General features: G+C 40.0%; 1 long non-coding RNA gene across 3 annotated transcripts in view; it reads left to right on the top strand.

Moving 5' to 3' along the window:
* The window catches only part of LOC116624868, a 98757-nt gene that overhangs the window by 21223 nt on the left and 57771 nt on the right, over window positions 1-19763 (top strand). For 2 of the 3 annotated variants that reach the window (XR_004297963.1, XR_004297964.1), the window contains exon 3: window positions 579-762. This is a non-coding gene — a long non-coding RNA (uncharacterized LOC116624868). Of the gene's footprint in view, window positions 1-578; window positions 763-9420; window positions 9558-19763 lie in introns of those variants that run through there. The other variant, XR_004297962.1, reaches the window with a different exon arrangement.

The raw sequence follows: 19763 nt of genomic DNA, 5'->3' as shown, positions 1-19763 counted from the left end.
GAGGGAGTGCAGGTGGAAGCAATAGCCTGAGTTTGTGATCGTAAAGACAGCAGCAGCATCAGCCCACAGTTTTGGGGCTTCTGGAATGAAGAACTAGCTTCCAGATATATAGATGTATGCAATACCAAAGCAAGTGTATTTGTTTAAATCACTTTACATGTAAAAGATGAAGGTAATTATGAATGATTTTTTTAAAATCTTCTCTTTGAAAGCCCTCTGTTGTCAAGGCCACACTCCCAATCATCTCTGTACCTCTGAGAAGGGGGAAAATATGTACGTATGTATGTATATGTTAACTGGGGGGAGTGTGTGTGCTGGGAGAGCGGCCGGCCAGTGGCAGGAATGGGGAAGAGAGAATTATATTAAATGAAACTGGAAATTCACATGGACCTTTCAGACGTAAAAAAAAAAAAAAAATTGTTGATTTTACATGCCAAAGTCTTGAAAGGAGCTTGACGGCTCACGGCTTTGGTGTATTTTTCCAGATGGCAGATGCCATTTTGTGTTTTGCATAAACTGACTAAATTTGCTTGCTCTTTGTACTTATTTCAGAGGCAACCATTCTTTGCTTTCAATAGGACAGAAGAGCTCCTTGGCACTGGAACCCTCCTGGTCTGGTGAGGGAAGGATGAGGGATGCTCTGAGGACACACAGCCATCATCCAAAACTTCCTACGTTCGGATGGAGGAAGGAGGTTGCACCAGAGCTTCGGATCCACGTTGCCTAAGGGATGATTCAGACTGTGTGAACGAGTCACAGAAGGTGAGCTATGCTGAAAATCTTCCCAAAGCTATCTTTCCAGTTTGCCCATTCTTATCTCCATGGTGGACAAATAGGTTTGTGACGCTCTTAATTCAAGTCCTCTACATCTTGCTAATTGCTGGTTGTGTGATCCTGAAACTTAATTCCTCTGTACTTAAGTTTCAGCCAAAAAGAAAAAAAGAATAATAGTAATAAAATAAAATTAGGATGATAGGAATAAGTAATACTCCTCTCTTAGGATTGTTGTGAAGATTCCATGAGTTAGTTAATCCATGTAAAGGATTTACAACAGTGCTTGGCATCCAGCAAGTGTTCAAGAAATGTTGGTAGTTATTATTGTTATGATTCATTTCTGTGGAAATTTGCATTTTTTCCCCTTATTTTCTGAGGATAGACCTGCTCTCCTCCCAATGTCATTATGCCAACTCTTTGGGTTCTTTATGTGGAAATAGACTGGTAATAGAGTGGTTCAGCTGTCGGCTTTACAGTCAAACAGAATCAAGTTGAAGTTCCTGAAGTAACAATGAATAGCTTTACCTCCTCAAGAGTGACTTCATTTCTCCAACCCTCAGTTTCTTCATCTATAAAATAGGGATGATAATAATCTTACCTGCTCTGTAACATTTTTGAGAAGATTAAATGTCAGAGTGCTTGCACAATATCTGGCAAGGATGTAAAGCATGTTGGTATTGTTATTATTTTTGCTCCCCCAAATATAGCGCTCTTATACTCAAAAGTGCCTCAAGGAGCTTGTCAGGGCTCCAGGGCTTTAGCTTCATGTCAGCTTCGTCACCAGAAAAGAGAGCACACACAGAAATAGAAAGATGCTGTGAGGCCATGGCTTTACAGGGACTCTGCCAAATAATGACACAGAATTGAGAGAGTCAGGTCTTGCTCAACATGGATTCCAATTAAAGTTAGAAAACTCAAATTTCTCAGCAGGCCAATCCCCACTCATTACATTGGAGATGATTCCAAAGCACAGGAACTATTGGGATAGGAACTTTGGCCTTAGTTTTCTGTCCTAAGTACCCCCCAAAGTCAAGTGTAGAGTCAGGTAGGCTGTGAGGGAGCACGAGTGACCAGGGCTGGTCACCTCTCATGGAGGAATCTGGCATTTGTACATCATAAATATTTAAATTTCACATTTTCAAAAACGCTTATTTTTTTCTTCAAACCAAAAATGGATAAAAGTTACATCCGTGAGTGAAAGAAACCCCTCTCTAATCATGTTATCGAACAGTTGAAAACCGTGTGGATCACGTTCGTCGTTTTCACCCAGCAATGAAGAGTAGTCTCTATTAATAACTGAGTAAAGAGAAAAAAATGAGCACCTGAAACTTTCGCCCCAAAGCTAGCACGGACCCTGAAAAAAAAAACCCCAAGGAACATGGAACAAAGAAGTAGGAAAAGCATCACCAACCTCGCAGATAATTTTGTTTGCTCTGTTAGATCTTTCTGACCGCCCCTTTCTGCCGCCCTGTCACTTCCCACAGTGGGAATAAGTTGGGACTTGAGTCAGGAGAAAAGGCCCAGCAATGACTTCCTTTCTCAATTCAGACCAGATGACAGTCCCATCTCTTTCTCTTGCCTCATGCTTAGAAATTTCTCAGAGAGTAGAATGCTACAGATTCATTATCTTTAACAGTAAAGTAAGGGGGGAAAGGAAGAGCAAACAAAAGATAAAAGAGAGAAAGTACTTGTCAAAAGGGAAAGGGAAGAGGAGTTGGAGAGAGTACAGAGCTGTATTATGAAGGTGGGGGAAAGAAAGGATACAACAGCAAAAAAAGAAAGGAACTTCACAGTGCGCTCACAGAGGTGGCTAGCTGGCCAATGAAGATGCAACCTCCCCTTCTGCCCTATGGAGGTGTTTCTGGAATGCAAATGCTCAGCAGGAGACGACATTTCCCAGTCTCTCTTGAAGTGATACGGGACCATGGGACTGGTTCCTCTCAGCGGAATATGAGCTGAAGTTAAGAAATGTGTGTCACTTTGGGGCTCAGTTAAGACTGCAGGTAGCTTCTCTATTCTCTCTCTGTCTGCCCATCTTCTGGTTAGATAATGCCTTGATGTCATCCATATAGAAGACGTAGAGCCATTACGTGGAAAGAATGTGGATTCCTGAATCACTGCTTGGAGAAGAGCAGCCCAGATCAGCTGCCCAACCAGGAATATCCACATTAGGTTTTCTGTGAGTGAGAAATAAATGTTCGTATGTTTAGCTCCTGAGCTTTTGGGGATTGTTTGTTTTACCAGCAAACATTACTTACCTTGACTAATCTAGAAATTGATACCAGAAGGGAGCTCTAGAAGCAGTTACTTTTTCTTTTTACCTTTGCTAAAAAAAAGAAACCACAAAAAAACAGTTCATTATTTCCTGATATCCTCTTATTCTTCTATTATGTTGTCCAAAGCAGCCAATAACAACCAACACATGCTATTTTTCACCTACAAGCTCAAGAGTCATGTGGTCTGACTTTCAAGTTACTAAAAGCAGCAGTTTTGCCAAGTATTTTTCCACTGCATGATATGGATCTCCAGCCATGCAGACTAACATATCTGCTTCTAACAACTTGACCACAGAGTCAATGCCACACATTTTAGGGTTTTGTTACGGGACACCGTATCTGGTACAAACTATTACAGGCGAGTTTAGTCAGAAAAATAGAAGCCTCTTGTGGCAAATGCAATGGAATGTGTTCACCAAATGATTTCTCTTCCCTGGGCCCTTGGGAAGATCATAATGTCCTCTCCCTTGCAATTTAATTGAGGCCATAGGACCAATTCTTTGTAACGGAGTATAAACAAAAGCACTATGCCACCTTTGTCCAGGGAGTTAAGAGTGCTTGTATGTTTTCTGTTTCCTTCTCGTCCACTTCCACTGGCTCTTGAAGGGTGTGTGTTCCAGATGATATAGCTACAAGATAGAAACCACTCTGCTTACAACCTGAACAAGAAATGACCTGTGTTTTGTTATACTATCCAGGGTTTGGGGGTGTTTATTACTGAAACATACCTATCACATTCTGACTGTACTCAAAGTATTTCATCAGGGAGGAATTCAGTGTAAGGAGGTGGAGGAATACAAAACCAGAATCACTGCGAGCCAGGAATGAAGGTCAAGGATGTTGTTGCTAACTTTCAGGAGATCTGAAGTGAAAGCATCAGCAGGACGTCAGGTTGCCACTGATGATCTCAGCTGCCTGCAGCACCAATGGGGGTGAGGCCTAGGAGGATGACATGTAGCCCCATGTCTGCTTTCTGCCAATGTCCACACACCTGCTTGTAGCTACTGATAGAGAAAAGTGGCTTTTTCCCATTCACCTTCTAATGATTGCAAGAGCGTCTCTCAGTGGCAAGTAGGACAAAGAACCCTACTGCCAAAGGAGCCTGGGAATATAGTTGTCAGGTTTTCAGCCCTTATGGGACAGAGAGGAGCTTAGAAGGACAAAGATGGTGCTTATTGAGTTTCAACAAAAAAATGTCAGGTACAAATGCTCCTTGTCCTTCCCAGAGGAAATCCAAGTGGTCATCCTTCCATACCCCAGTTTCTCTTGATTCTTGAGGGCAGATCTTAATCAATTCTTTATTCCCCAATGCCAGACTATACCAGACAAAAAACTGTTGTGAATTGATTTGGATGGAATGACAACGGAATCAATATAGCAAATAAGAAAGTTGTCCCCATGTACTTAAGTTAGATTTCAAGGGTCCTGTTCATGGAATCTGATGATTCTCTCTAATGGCTGCCCTAGTTTCTTCCCCAGCTTAAGCAGTTTTCCTCCCCAGTCTGCTCAGAGTGACCACGTACAGAGCTGTTTGCTCAACAAGTGACCTTCAGCTTGAGCTCTGGATTGTCCACACAGCCAAAAAGAGGAGAATTTGATAATGATCCGGGTTATTGAATCCATAGAGACTGCCAATAATGCACATCTTAATGCAGTTTAAAACAAACGTGTGTGTGTGTGTGTGTGTGTATATATATATATATATATATACATTATCAAGTTGGTTGTGTAGAGTTAGTCAAAGTATTTCTATATTTTATTTATTTGGCTCTGAACATGGCTTTTGTGCTTTGGCAGAGCTGGGCTATCTTTGGGAATGTGGGGTTTATGAGTTCACATTAGGGCAGGGTGGGGAGTATTGTGTAAGTGATGAGGGGCGGGTAGACTTGGGTGTTAGAAAGGACCTGTTCAGCCATAAGAAAAGGATACTCAGGAAAGGGAGGGCCAGACCCTGGTGTGGTCTCATCTAGAAAGGCACAAAGTTAAAACCCTGTGGAAGATTAAAGACATCCTCTTGATATTTATTTTCCTCATCAAAAAAGGGTAAGACTATTGTGCCTATGGTAAAAATAATAGTAGAATGACTCAGACTTATTTACAACCATCAAAGAAATGAAAGATATGGATCATGTCACTAATTAATCTTTTTATCATTATAAAGTGGTAACCATATCCAGCTGAAGTATTGTGTGCATAATAACACAATTATGGGGGATGTGATGATGTATCAGCTGCTAGTGCCCAGTATTTAGCCTCTCTTTTCCATTCCCACCCACCCTGATCTCTGGCTATATTTAGTTGTTTTACAGTGTACCTAGACCAAAGTCTATTTTACAAAATTAGAAGAATAGAGAGAAGAGTTAGAGTCTTCATAGAAAAACCAGGCTCCACAAAATCTATTTCCCGTGGTTATCCATGTTCCTTCTTGGTAAATATATTTTCTCCTACTTTGCACCTAGAATCATGGATGGAACACAATCATGAGTTTATTTTGTGTAAAGGGAAGTAGAGCATTGAGCAATCATCTAATGAATGCAGTCAAGATGGTTAGTGAATCTGGAAAATTCCACTCTCAGAAAAAAATTACTTTCTCTACTCTGTAGCAGATTTCCTCTTGGCCTTAATTATCCACAGAGTTGTCCAATTTTCTGATAGTCTTTACCATTGTTGACATCACCTTAATAATTTATTTAATGGATTTCATTGGGTTCATTTGGGAACCCTTTATTCTAAGTGGCTGCTTTTATAAATTATTCAATAAGCATTGAACACTATTCCAGTTATCTGTTGCTGTGTAATAATCTACTCCAAAACCTAGTGACTTAATGCAACGATTTATTACTATCACTCTTGGTTCTTAAGGTCAATGGGTTCTGCCGCACAGTGCGTACTTGGTGCCCCTCATATGGTTGCAGTCTGATGGTAGTTGATGCCGGAGCCAGCTAAAGGTTTCCCGATTCATATGTCTGACATGGGGCTAGTCAGGAATCTTTTTCTCTCCACATAGTTACCTTGGGCTTCCTCAGAGCCTGCTGGTCTCTTGGTAATCAGTCTCCTTACCTTGTGACCAGCTTCCTCCGGCACAAGTGCTCTAAAACCCACGTACAAGTGGCAAAGCCTCTTAAGACCTAGCCTTAGAAGTCATGCAGGTCACTTCTTCTGTGTTTTGTTTGTCAAAGCAGTCACCAGCCAACCCAGATTCCAGGAGTTGGAGAAATAGAGTCCATCTCACAGGAGGGGAATGGTTTGTGCATTTGAGGAAGAAAAGAAATGATGGTGGTCATCTTAATGACAAGCTACCGGAAGTACCTACCATGTGGCAGGCACTGTGATAGGTACTGGGGAAATGTGTTGGACTAAACAGACACAGTCTCTGCCCTTGTGGAGATTAAAATCCATCTTAACTTTAGTTTGACTTGACAGTTTCCACAATCCACTGCTGAGTGGTAAATCTCAATACCCAGTGTAGGTGGCTATTAAACTGGTAAGCAGTAGTAGGATAATTTGGGGTCTGTCATTTTGACTTCCTCAATAATCAAAATGAATGAAATTTGTGATTATCTGATCCAGAGCTTGGTGATCCATTTGATGAGCTGATCGATTCATGCATTCTTTGAAACATCTGAGCAAAACTAGGATATCGTCTGTTGCTTAACACGTTGAGTTCCTGCTGTGCGTGGAGGCTGAAACTAACTTTTTAAACTTGTGATAGGGAATATAGAAGACACTGAAAAGCCAGATTTTGCTCCCGGTGAGCTTCCATTCCTTTTGGCAGTTTGATCATGAACAGGCGGAGCGACTTGTGACAATTACAACGCAACATGTGGAACCCAGAAAACGCAGGAGAAACTAGACACGTGGTATCTTTCCATTTCCCTCTTGAAAATTACCTTTTGGAGAGAGATAAGTGACTATTTGCCTCAGTTTTCTTCTCTCTCATGTCATTAAAGGAAGGTGATCTAGGTTTGTTAAGTAAAAGGAGATTTCAGGACAGGAATGTTGACAGAAGAATTGGTGGTGTTCAGCAATCCTCAGGTCTTATCGTTTTTGGCATAGTTCACGTCCATTTCGCGGTAACAGCTCCGAGGGGCTGGGGGAGGGGGCTCGTGATGACACAAGAGATCCCTTGACATTTCAGAAACAAAGGTCAAAGCCTGAAAAGGTCCCAGAGCAGTCAGAATTCCTGCACGCGCTTGTCAAGTTCCCTGCCATGAAGCTGGTATCATATTGTGCTTTCTTATGTCTGTGCATCTATGTTTTCTCACGTAGCATGAAAGACATTATAGGGGATATTTTAAGTAAAACAGCAACAATAAAAATAACACATACTTTGCCTTAATTACATAGGTGTTTCGAGCAAAACTGAATTTTGGCTTAGTTGTCATATGACAAGACTCCTCCATTAACTTTAACTTTGTAATTCATACTTCATGAGTATGGATACTTTTCTCGTACTAGTGAATCTTGTGTCCCCTGGGTATCATTTGCTAAGTTAAACTTCTTTCCATTTCTCATGCCAATTTATTTATCTCTATGAAATGCCTGTCCCTCCTTCTCTGGAAATTCATAATAAATTTTAATTATACCCTTCTCTTCATTTGGCCAGTGCATACTTATTTGAAGTGTTTTGGGTTATGTTGCTGTTTGTGGCTGCTGATGGATACACCACTTCATAACTTTTCACGGGCACCTGATTTGCCCACCTTTTTATCAGTTGTTAAACTGAATGGCAGGAGCTTTCCTATCCACGCAAATGCATACGTCTGTATGCACACACATACGTGTTGTGTACGTCTCCATACACACACAAGAGACATCTCCCGGCATGCTAATCCACATGCTCCATGCTCCACTTTCCTTTTGTTAAAATCAAGCAGCCTATTTTGTAATTACCTGATGAATTGGATCAATACACATGTCTAGTGGATTACTCTGATTTTTAAAGCACCCCAACTACATATTCACAAAGATGAACATAACCTAAACGATTGCTCATCTTTTCTCTGGGAAAATTCTTTTCATGAATTCACGTAAACATAAGTACTTCAGCTACGTCAGTACCCGTGATTGATTGTTTGTGGCAAAAGTGATTTTTTTTTTCTCGAATTATGGAAGTTTTCCTCTTCAACGTGAGGCTACCAAGCCTTTGACGTTCCATGTCAGCCTTGTGGGAGTTTATCAAGGTTTTTTTAAATTGGTCCTGAGGGGGCCATGAGCATGACTTGGAGGACTTATACTCTTCCTCTATAATGTCTAGCTAGCTCCCTGCTCTGACTCCCTAAATGACATACAATTTAAGTAGAAACTTGGGCTTGGCCTCAGGAAAAATCTCCTAGCATGTGTCATCCTCACTCTTGCCTTTTCTAACTAATTTGTGGTCCCTAAACCCTTTTTATATATAAAGTCTGGTGCTGCCACGGCCTATCTGCTAGGTAAGGGGCATCCCAACTTGTTCGATTTGGGGGCCACCAGGAAATGTTTTCTATACTTCAAATATCATAAATTATTTTGACATTCCTGATATTACATTAACATGAAATAAAGCTTTCTTCTCCTAATTAAGCATATGCTTAAAATGCAAATCCTGCTGGAAGCATTAATATAATGATGGGTCCTCATTCCCATAAGATGATAATGACTGATGGCAGATCCTTTTTTTAAGAACAGGTTTTGATAAGGGCAAGGTGGTGATTGAGTTTGGGACAGTGGTAGGTCACTGCATTCTTAAAGCAGTGTGTTCAAAAGTAGAATATTGATACCTCATGGAGAATCCCAAATGATCTCTTGAGGTGCAGAAGGAAGATATTAAATCTTCTGTTTATTTTATTTTAAAATTTCATCTTAGGTAAAGATTTTTTTTGGAGATATACATATATCTTTAAGTAAGCTCAAGGCCCAACGTGGGGCTTGAACTCATGACCCTAAGATCGAGAGTTGCATGTCCTATCAACTGAGCCTGCCAGGTGCCCCAGGGTGTATATATTTTGGATGCACACAGCACAGTAATACACATGTAATTTATAAGGGAAAACACACAAATTGTATATACCTCAAATATTTTTGCTGCTAGAACTGTGTGATCTAGAAGTTTAGCAAGTACTCCTTACACAGGGTAAACGTGGGTAAGGCTTTCATGATGCTGCATGGAAGAACAGGAAATAGTTACAGAACAAGTTTGCAACCTCAGAATCCTGACTGCACTTATTACTGATTTCAGTTATTTGATCAATAGGGAGTTTACTAACTCTCAACCTGACGCCAGACAGTCCCTTTTAAGATGTCAAGAAATTGCTCAATTTTAGGATGTTGACCAAAGAAAGTAGATTTTCATCATGCTTTTTTTTTTTTTTTCCTATTTTGTTTTCTCAAGGGTCTCATGGGAACAGAAAGTTTTGAGAGAGTTTACTGTTTGTGCAAGATGACTGGTTGGGTAAAGAAGTCCAAAGTTTATTATCTGCAGAACAAATAAAGCCCGGGCAAAGGTAACTGAAACGAATGTCTCCCACCTTGTCCCTTCAGCCTGTCTAAGGGGATGTTTGCGCCAATGATTGCGCAACCGAGAACATAATCTGTGTGTCAAATGGACAGAAGGTGCATTTTAGACTCCTACTGGTTAAAAATAGTCACTGACTTTTAATGCTCTTAGTTTGATAGGACGTTGAATGTGGTCTCTATGCAAAAAGCATATGAAATATCTGTTGATGAGATTATTTCTGAATACCCAGGTGTTGCTTCTCAGATAGCATCAGAGTAATTAGAATTTTTTTCTCCTTCTCCTCAAGTAGACACCACATAGCTCTTGGCAAATACTAAAATAAGTTTGCCAATTCATGGCTACTCTGGACTTTTCTGTTGGTGGTGATTAATGACATCAAGGACCATTGGATTGTTTTGTGATGACTCCAAAGTAATTACAAGTATTCAGACTGGCCAAACATATAGTGTGGGGCTCAGCTAGTCTTTTAGAAGATAACTTCCAACGCATAAATGTTGATGGGACAGTGGGAAGTAACTGAGTGGTTGAGGTTAGGAGCTTACTATTGGGGAAAAAAAAAAGAATAATGCTTTGGGTCTCAGAGGTCCTTACTGACCAGGTATTGACTGAGCCATTTCTCTTTATTTTGACTCTTTTTTGTTGTTGCTTTTGTGCAAACCTGAAGTTTGTAAAGCCAATTAGAGAGGCATTTTATATGGGACAGTCACAAGTTGTGATGAGGAATGAGCCAGAAGCCAGTTATGGATAGAACCTAAGTAAATTAAAGAGTTGATTTTAAACTTAGGGACTGGAGAATTTTATAAACTTTCCCCAAGTATATTTATCATCCAAGAATTACTTTCTCAAAGAAATGTTTAAGAAAGAGTTTAAACATGAAGAACAAACCAATCGGTGTGAGAGACTGCCTAATTTTTGGATGGCTGAAGAAGTCCTAATTGATTTGATAATGTGTTGCATGAAATCCACCCAGAATTGTCTCTGTCCATGTGAGTATGTATGAATATACAGGTAGTTAAAACTAGTTAGTGTCCAGATTATCTAAATAACCATAAGTTTATGGCTATTATTGTTTAAAAAGAAAAACCCCATAATTTTCCAGTATGGAAAAGACAAATTCCAATTTCTAAACCTAAGCCCTGTATGACCTATGGTTTGGAATTTCACTCATGACCAGCTATTCACATGGAAAAACTAATTATGGTATAAATTTAGCTTAGACATTTGGAAGTACTTCTGTAGACTGAGACACTGAGCTGAGTTGTAAATGGGTTGGTAGTTTCTGGACTCTTTCAAAGCCCAGAGTAGACAATTCTCTTTCTGAGTCTGTAAATCTGTCAGTTCCCCCCCCCCCCCGAAAATAATGACCTTCAGAGGGTCCATCAAGCTCTAGGATTTTGGCAGCCATCCATCCGGGGCTTACAACATTGCGTGTGAGTTGTCTGCTCTGTCTTTAAGAGGAGCTACTTTCTGAGGCGCGTTGGTGACTGTGGGAACAGAGGTTCGCTGAGGTAACGTGAGCTGCAGGAGTAGAGATGCTGGAAAGGTTTGCGATTCAAAAATGGGCTTTGGAACCTGCAGAGCCCATTAGATCGGTCAATGAATAATAATACAAACAATACTTAGAAACCCAAGAATATTATGGCATTTGTTGAAGAAGATGACAGAATGGAAGAGGGAAAAAGAAGAGAGAGCCAGAAGGACTGAGAAGGACAGGGATGAGAAAGCCCGAGCCTGAGTGCGTCTGAGGTGCACGGCTGGCGGGCTGCATGCTCAGAGGGCCTGGTTTTCCAATCTGGCACTGGGCTTGATGAGTCTGTTTATTCAGCTATGGTATCAGACATTCCCTTTTCCTGCCCGAAGAAGTCCCCTTTGAAGAACTGCTCTGCTGGGGAGTAGTTTCCCCTTGGACGCGTTGGTTACTCCTGTTTGCAGACCTAAAGGAAAAGAACTGGAAAGGCCACAAGAATGTTCTTTAAAGTGATATTCCAGCGCCACGTGAGGGGAGGATGAAATAGCTGTAAAAGATTTATTTCCTGGTTGAGGTATTTTTTTCCCCTCTCAAGTGAATGTAGCACTGAACAAAGGTGTCACATGAATGCGACAGGGGTCAGATGTTCTTGGGTACCTCCGGGTCTGTGTAGTGGGGTGGGCAAGCACTGTGCCGAGCAGGAGCATTTCTAGCTTCTGGAGGCCTGGAGAGAGGGGGAGCGCACCTGTGAGAGTCGGAGGGCATTCAGTGGCACCTGCAACCGAGTCTTGCAAGTCTGTATCTGCAAAGCAATCACTGGTGGCGACTTATCAGACGTTCAAAGCAGAACAACAGAGAAAACTTGAGTGTATTGGGGGGACAACATTCATAACCAAATTGGGTAATTCAAACAATTTCCCTTGGGGGCTTTTAATATTAATGTCTTACAGTTCAGTGGCACTTTTTACTTTTCAAAGAAGTTTTTCATCTAGCCCCCACGTTCGCCCTGTGAAGTAGCTCATGTAGGTGTCAGGATCCTGATTTTTCTCTTTGGAAAAGGATGTGGCCAAAGAAAAGGGAGATTGTTCCCTAGCTCATCACTGACAGGGGCAGGACGACAAGCCCGGTCTCCTGACTCCGGGACCAGGCCTCTTTGCTCTGTGGTCTTGCGACCTATACAAAGTGACGATGGGAGTTTCAGAAAAAAGGAAGGTGACATTCTCCATCTCCTCCCAGGCATGTGGAAAGTTGCTGTGACTTTGAAGCCACTGCTTTGCTGTGTCCAAATTCTCTCTCCGGGACTGGCCTTAGGGAGGAGATTCAAAGTGAAACCTTCAGAGGGGGAAGTCTCATTCTAGTCACTGTGGCTGCCCATGCCTCTGGTGGATTTCTTCCATCTTTGCCTGGACCACATAAATCAGGAGCTCTCCAGAGTGAAAAGGGTTCTTTGTTCCATCTCTGAGATGAACCCTTTGAGTCAGAGATGCCACTCCACCGTGAGGCCTGGCTTTTCCAGAAGAGGGGATGGGACCCACACTCTCTCCTTGGTTCCTGGCCGAGACCCAATGACTCACGTTGACTCTGGGTCTTGGAGGTAAGTTTCATGCAGGAGGGGACACAGCACGCCAGCCGTGCTTACTTGAGGAGTCAGAGCGAACCAGAATTTCCTTCCAGGGAATACAGATTTATGTATGTCAGGGCTTGAGGGAGAAACTCAAAGAGGTGTCACCTACTTGCTGTCTTTTCTACTGTGACACACAGAGCCTTCTATTTTATCTATTTCTGGATGGTTGTCTTCTTTCTACATGTAGATCTGGTGTCGCTCCCCATTAAGCTCTATCTTGTCATTATTTGTATCCTCTAAGACTTCCTAGTGCTTAAAATATCTGATGAATGAATGGGAAGCCATTTTCAGCCAACTGCCTATTCCGGTGCCTCTCGGCCTATAGTTCAAATCTGAATCACCAGGGAAACAGGCATGCGTACTTTGAAATATGTCTCGAGATGAAGCTCATGTGCACTAAAGTTTGAGGATTATTGTTTTATCCCTTTCCCCCATCGCTTCGAGAGCTCTTGGTGACTGAACAATGCCATAAGCACAGTCTCAGATTTGTGTGATGTTTTCTGATTCACAAGGCTTTTTTTCCCATGTTGGTCTCATTTAATCCTCACGCAATGGGGCTAATTTAATAACAGCCCTATGGTGGGGATCCCGTTTCCATTCACTTTACAGATGAGGAGACAGAAGAGTGATAGTCTTTGGATCACATCTGCAGTTCCTGGCAAAACGTGGGTTCATCCCCAGTCTTGTGATTCCAGGTACCATGCTCTTTCGCCCACAACCACTGTGGCTCTATACCACATAGCTGGGGACGGCTATGGTGATATATATGTGAAGCCAGGAGAAGCCAACACTGTGTGTATTCCTAATGAAGTCCATAGTAGGGGCAGTGGCTAAGAATAATAAGGAAGTGTCCTTTCATGCAGATGTTACAGTGTTACATTTTTGGTCAGTGTCAAATTGGAAAAGCAGAATGGGGACCTAGTGAGAGATGAAGGTTGTTCCAGAGAAAGACAGCCTGGTTGTTGACCTGTGATTAGAATATATTCTCCTGACTTCATTTAGCCAGGGATGGAGAAAGGGTGGGAAGCAGGTTGAGCCCCTTGGCCTTGCTCTGTGACCTGGAGTCCCCGGGATGATGAGGCCAGCTCCACTGAGGTTGGCTTTCTTAAGTATCTGTGAGGTTCACTGCTAGGGCCAAGCAAGACGATGAGGAAGTGGTATGGATATGCAGAATGCCATGAAGGTGAGTATGTCTCATCTCACTTAATTCAAAAGTTTCCAAATGCTCCAAAGTTCTAGATAGCGGGTAGCCGTGCTTCAGTGACGATTTAATGGTTGCTAGAGTATTCTGAACAAAACTTTCTGGATGGCTGTTTACTCTTTGATTAGTTATACCATACAGACAGCCTTCAGAAATGGAGACTTGCCAACTAAAAGAAAAGGTGGGTCTGAAACTTCTAAGCACCCAATTCTCTCCCGCTTAGCTGGGTAAGGACCTCTTCTTTAATCATGGAGTAATAGATGATTGATATGACTGTACCCTGATTAGAAAAGGTTTCATTTTACTTGTGCATGGTACATGGAATTAGTTAAGGGTTGCATAGGAAAAGAAGTGATGGGCTATTGTTCACATTAAATTATAATGACAGCCTTCCTAACCACTGTGTATTTATTATGTAAGAAAAGAAAATGTCTAGTAAAATTCTGTATAGGTTAATAACACCTTCATAATATACTCCTTCTTTTCTATTGACTTGAATAGCCCTCCTACTGACTTTTAATGGATTATTAGAGTTAATTACATCAATTGCAATATAATTGATTCTTAAATACTATGTAGAAACCTCATACAATTATGGAAAAACAAAAGTTATCTAGACATCTCAGATCAAAAAAGATTTGGAATTCCTGCACATTTAATTTCTGATAATCACTAGTCAGTTTGGACATTAAGATTGCATGGTGTCCTGTTTTCTCTTTGCTAGGTTTTGACAGAATTGATAGTTTTACAACATTTAACTCAATACGCATGGAAATACAAGATTAAAGCTGTGAATGCGATTTTTTTTTTCTAAAAAAAAGATCACTTCACAGCTTAAAAGCTGAAATGTGTTACCTGCCTAACATTGACAGAAACAAACTCAAGGGAAAAATCAAAAGTGGATTTGATGTTGAGTTTTAGAAATCTCTTCTCTACAGGTGTAAAGATTCCTGTGGGTCTTAGGGTTTGTTACCTGAGGGCTTTAAAATATGACAAGGGGATGAATTGTGCCTAAAGGGGAAAAAAAAAAAATTCCTTGCGTTTTTTTACCTAGTCACAGGCTATGTGTTCTAATGTCAAAACCACTGGTTGAAAAGTGAAACATCATTAATATCTGTTATTTGATGTCATACACATCAAAAGACATCCCTGTAATAGAGTTGTATGAATGCAACCTTTTCCTTTTTAACTGATTTGGGGAAACTAGTTTGTGAGTATTGACACAGTTATCAATGTGAGTTTTCTAAAAAGACTCTGCTGCTTCACTGATATGGATTTCTAGTTCATTCTAAAATGGTCAACAAAAGAAATGTGTAAAAGCCTGATGCAGTGGGAAGGTCACTGGAAGGGGAATCAGCAAACCTGATGTTTTCCGTTGCTACTTAGCTCAATGATTTAGCTTGAGTGGGCCTTAATGTTCTCTTCCATAAGATGAGAGAGAGAGAGTGAGCCTCTAGGCTTTCCCTACTGTGACTCTCCTGCCTTTGAACTGTTGGTAATCTTATTTTCTATAGTAATTCATTTGATTCTTAATATAAGCTAACTTATATCAATATGTATGTTGTGCCAATCAATATGCCTTATATGTATATGGATATATGTCTTATCTGGTTAACTAGGTTGTACATTTTCAGGGACAGGGGCCATGCCACATATTATTTCTATGTGCTCATAACATATACTATCCTATCCTGGCACAGAGTAACTACTGTTTGGTTGGCTGAGCAGCCAGTGAAAAGAAAGTATTTCCATTTATCCCCTGAAAATCTTGATATAACAAGAATAATGACGAAATATCCTACTCATTATGCTAGTTTAACTTTTAAAAGTATTGTAAAGTATTTTATCTTATGAAACGTTGTGCTTTAAATCAGATGCATTTAAGATGGTAAAATTTCATTCAAGTTTTTTAATATAAATTGCAATGCAATCCCAGTAATGGAACTTGAGCAGTCTATTCTAAAGTTCATCTGGAGGAGCAACACTTGACTATAGCCACAAAAAAAAAAAAAAACAAAATATTTAAATGAGTGAGGACTTGCCCTCGTAGTGGTGGTCAAAAGGAACTATTCATCGTAAGCAGTATACAATTGTGATACAGTCAAGGCACAAGCGTGGTGATAGGGAAATCAAATAATAAGATTACAGTCCAGAAACAAACCTAGGAATATAGGAGAATTAAACAGATAATATGGAGGCATCTTGAATCGGTGGCTGAAGAGCGGACTGCTCAGTAAATGGCGTTGGGACAACTGGCTCTCCATCTGGACTCCTACTATACACAAAAGTAAATTCCAGATGGAATAAAGCTCTGAACATAAAAATCAAATCTATGTAAGTGTTGGAAGAAAACATGAATGAACCTTTTTTTAAAAAATCATCTTGGGTTAGAAATTCTTTGTAAACAAGATGGGAAATCTAGAAGCCATTAAGGAAAACCTGACAGAGTTGACTTTATCAAAAAACATCATAAAGTTAAAAGAGAAATGACAGATTGGGACAAAATACTTGAATCATACATTACAGAATAAAGGGTGTTACTGTCCATTATTTAAAGAGCGCTCCCAAGTTAATGAGAAAAATAAATAACATACTTGAAAATGGCAAAAGATATAAAATAAGCAATTCTCAGGAGAAATTGCAAATGGCTGAAAAATATGTTCAACCTCATTAGTTTGTAAAAAAGAATGTACAATAAAAAGACATGAGCTGCCATTTTTTTACCTATCAGATTGGCAAAAAACTAAGGGAACTGATTTGATACATCAGCTAAAATGAATGAATATACCATATAGACCGTTAAGGACAGATGTCAGGAATATGTTGCTAGGTGAACGAAGCAAGTTGTGGAACACTCTACATTATATTATGTCACTTTCATAATACTTTTTAAAAAAACAAACCTAACTAGAATTTGTTAGTAATTAATTATTTATGCATTACAAATACACATTATCTTGTATGGTAGCTATCTCTTGGAAGAGCACTAAATGAGTATAACTATACATCTGTAATCTTTGGATTACTTTTCGGCTGGAAAACGTTCCTTTTATTATGCTTTATTTAACACTCATCAAGCTGAATAACTGATCTTTAGGAGACAGTTACAAGTCATTAGTTCAGGGGTATAATTGAATTGAGTATTATATTAATATAGTGCAGCATTTTATGGAATTTCAGTCAGCTCTGATTACATTCTTCAAATCAATCCTGTTGAATTGGGTCATTGAAAGAGAGCTCTGGCCCTAACCCATGGCTGTGGTAGGATCTTGTCAGGACCCCTTCAATCTTTAGGTTCTTGGGTTTTGTGCAAGGGCTGAGGTAGAACTGCCTCCTCCGTCAGCTGTGATTATTCTATATGACATCCAAGGACACTCCCCATCTGCCCCAGGAACACCCAGAGTGTTAACTAAATCACAACACCCTGGAACCCAGGCCATCAACAGTGTTGAACAAGTCAATGTAAATAAAGTCTTGTAATCAGTTTGAACTTGCTTCCAAGTTGTTTGTTAGCAAGGAGTTAACAAGTTCAGACCTTTGGCCATCTGGGTCTTTAAGGAAAGCTTTTTTCCCCATTCCAATGACTTCCTGTTCATGGGAAAATGAGAGGAAATGAACCTCTAACAGGAGGATGGACCCACCCTTTTCCAGTCGTGTGGCTTAATTTGTCAGGTGTAATATTGGCACCTGGTGGCTTGTATTGGCTTCCTGCCCACCCTTGCTGGGGAAGTATCCACATACTTGCAATAGGCGGTAGAAGACTTCAAAGCCATTTGTAAGAGAAAGGATATTGTCATTAAAGAACTTAATGGTGAATACTCCCATTTAGTGATGTCAAGATAAAAGGAAAATTTTAAAAACACATTATCTAGAATTTTTTTCTGATGTATCATATGACCTGTTAAAACAAAGTAATGTAGTTGATTTAGTAACAATACATTTTTAAGGATATATATTTATTGATTGAGTGTTCAGTTTTCCTGTTTTTGAGAAATTAGCAAAGGTGTCAATTATTTATAAGAAGATAATGAATTGCTTCTTTAAGGATATAATTCTCTTTGCTCAAATTCACCTTTAACTATTTAAAGTATTCACCTTTAACTATCTCTTTGTGTCTACTAGTGGAATTGTTTCCTTTGAATCAAAAGGGAAAACTACAATAATACCAAGTGGATCTGGTAAATTAAAAAGGATGATACGGGTTTTCAGAATTCATTAGGAATTTTGGATGGCTGGTTCAGTTCCATACCTCTCAATTTTCAGCTAGAAATAATTACTGCCTTTTGAACAATGGTATATTTAATTGTCCAGCAATTCAAGGTAAATTTGTCTATGAATGGGGATTAACCAAACTATAATCAGTGGTCATTAAACCAGAATAAATTCTACATAACAATGGAACTTATTTTAGTTTTTTTAATTAATGTAAGCTATATTGGCTTAATAGATCTAAAACTCTCATGGCAGAGTCAACATTCATGGATATGGACAACAAGAATGATTAATCTCCGTAAAGCATACGTTCGTGGTGTCATCATTGGAAACCTTAATCAGTAATTATCATCAAACGATTAACAGGTTTTTATTGACCTAACACAGTATCAAAAAAGTTTCATAAATCATTAATTGAATAGATATTTGTTGAAGGTCTATTCTTTCGAAGAGTGTAGAATTGGATTTGCTCTGGCAGAGACTGAAGACTTCTATGGGGGAACGCTGAGGATCCGTCACGAAGGTCCCTCCACCCTAAGAGTTGATGGCAACTTTCCACAGATCTTACCTTCTTTTACAATCTACCTGGCTGATAAACCTGAAATACATGAACAATTAGAAATAACACGTTTTGTGATATAAACTGTAAAGCGGGTGGGAGTCCAGAAAAGAGATCCATGTAGATTGAATAACCTTTGAGGAAGAGGTTAGTTTACTGAATCTTAAGGATGAATAGTGTTTAGATAACCAAATAGGAAAACTGGACATTTTAAGTGACTGGGGGCTAGGAATGAATGAGTAGGCCCTTTGAGCAGGTGCAGAAGACTCCAGCACTGGTTCCTGGTTCCTGTGTGGTGAGAAATAAGGTAGATCGGTTCAGTAGACATAATATGAAAGTTTTTGAAAGCTCAGCAGAGGAATTTAGGTTTTGAAGTATGAGATGGGGGTAGGGTAATGTGATTTGAATAGTAATTTAGGAAGATTTTTCTGGCATTTATAGGATGACTATAGCAGGGACAGGCTGTCAGGAGGGAGATTTGTTAGGGGACTCTTGTGAGAGAGGGTTACAAGAAAACTCCAAATAGTAATGGTGGAAATGGATATAGAGAAATCAACTCAAGAGACATTTTGAAGGAGGGAAGGATGGGAAAAGGCGGCATTGACTTTCTATATTGACTATCTATATAGTTAAAGAAAACCCCACAATTTCTACCCTAGAAGGCTGGATAATTGATAACACCACTGATCTCTTGATGAAGGAAAATGATGACTGCTATTTTTAGACAGGTTGTCAATGGGATCAATTGGGATGTCCGGTAGAACCATCCTATTATAAACGTGGGAGTAGTAACTAGCCAAGGGGCCAGGAGAAGACATGAAGAATTGATGATGAAGAGCTACATACTGCCTGTAAATCCTAACTCCCCAGGCTGATTTTCAAGGCTGCTGTCATCTAGCCCCATCCAACTTATTCAAATTCATCTTCAGCTACTCCACAGTCTGCACCTCCCCTCCTGGTCCAGTTAGTTAGCAAACTACACTTGCTTTTTGGTCTTTGTGTTTCAGTTCTTGCTATTCTTCGTGCCTGGGACCCATTGCCCAAATGTCGAATTATCAACATCTCTCTGCATCAGGGCCAGCTCAGGTCCTTTCCATGTGAAGATGTTTTTCAAGAACTCCAGTGCACACTCGTCTTTCTCTTTGTCAACCCC

The sequence above is a fragment of the Phoca vitulina genome, unplaced genomic scaffold (assembly GCF_004348235.1).
Source record: "Phoca vitulina isolate PV1807 unplaced genomic scaffold, GSC_HSeal_1.0 scaffold71, whole genome shotgun sequence".
In the NCBI taxonomy this organism is placed as follows: Eukaryota; Metazoa; Chordata; class Mammalia; order Carnivora; family Phocidae; genus Phoca; species Phoca vitulina.
Note: the sequence above shows the minus strand (reverse complement) of the source record. Positions and strands in the feature narration are given on the sequence as shown.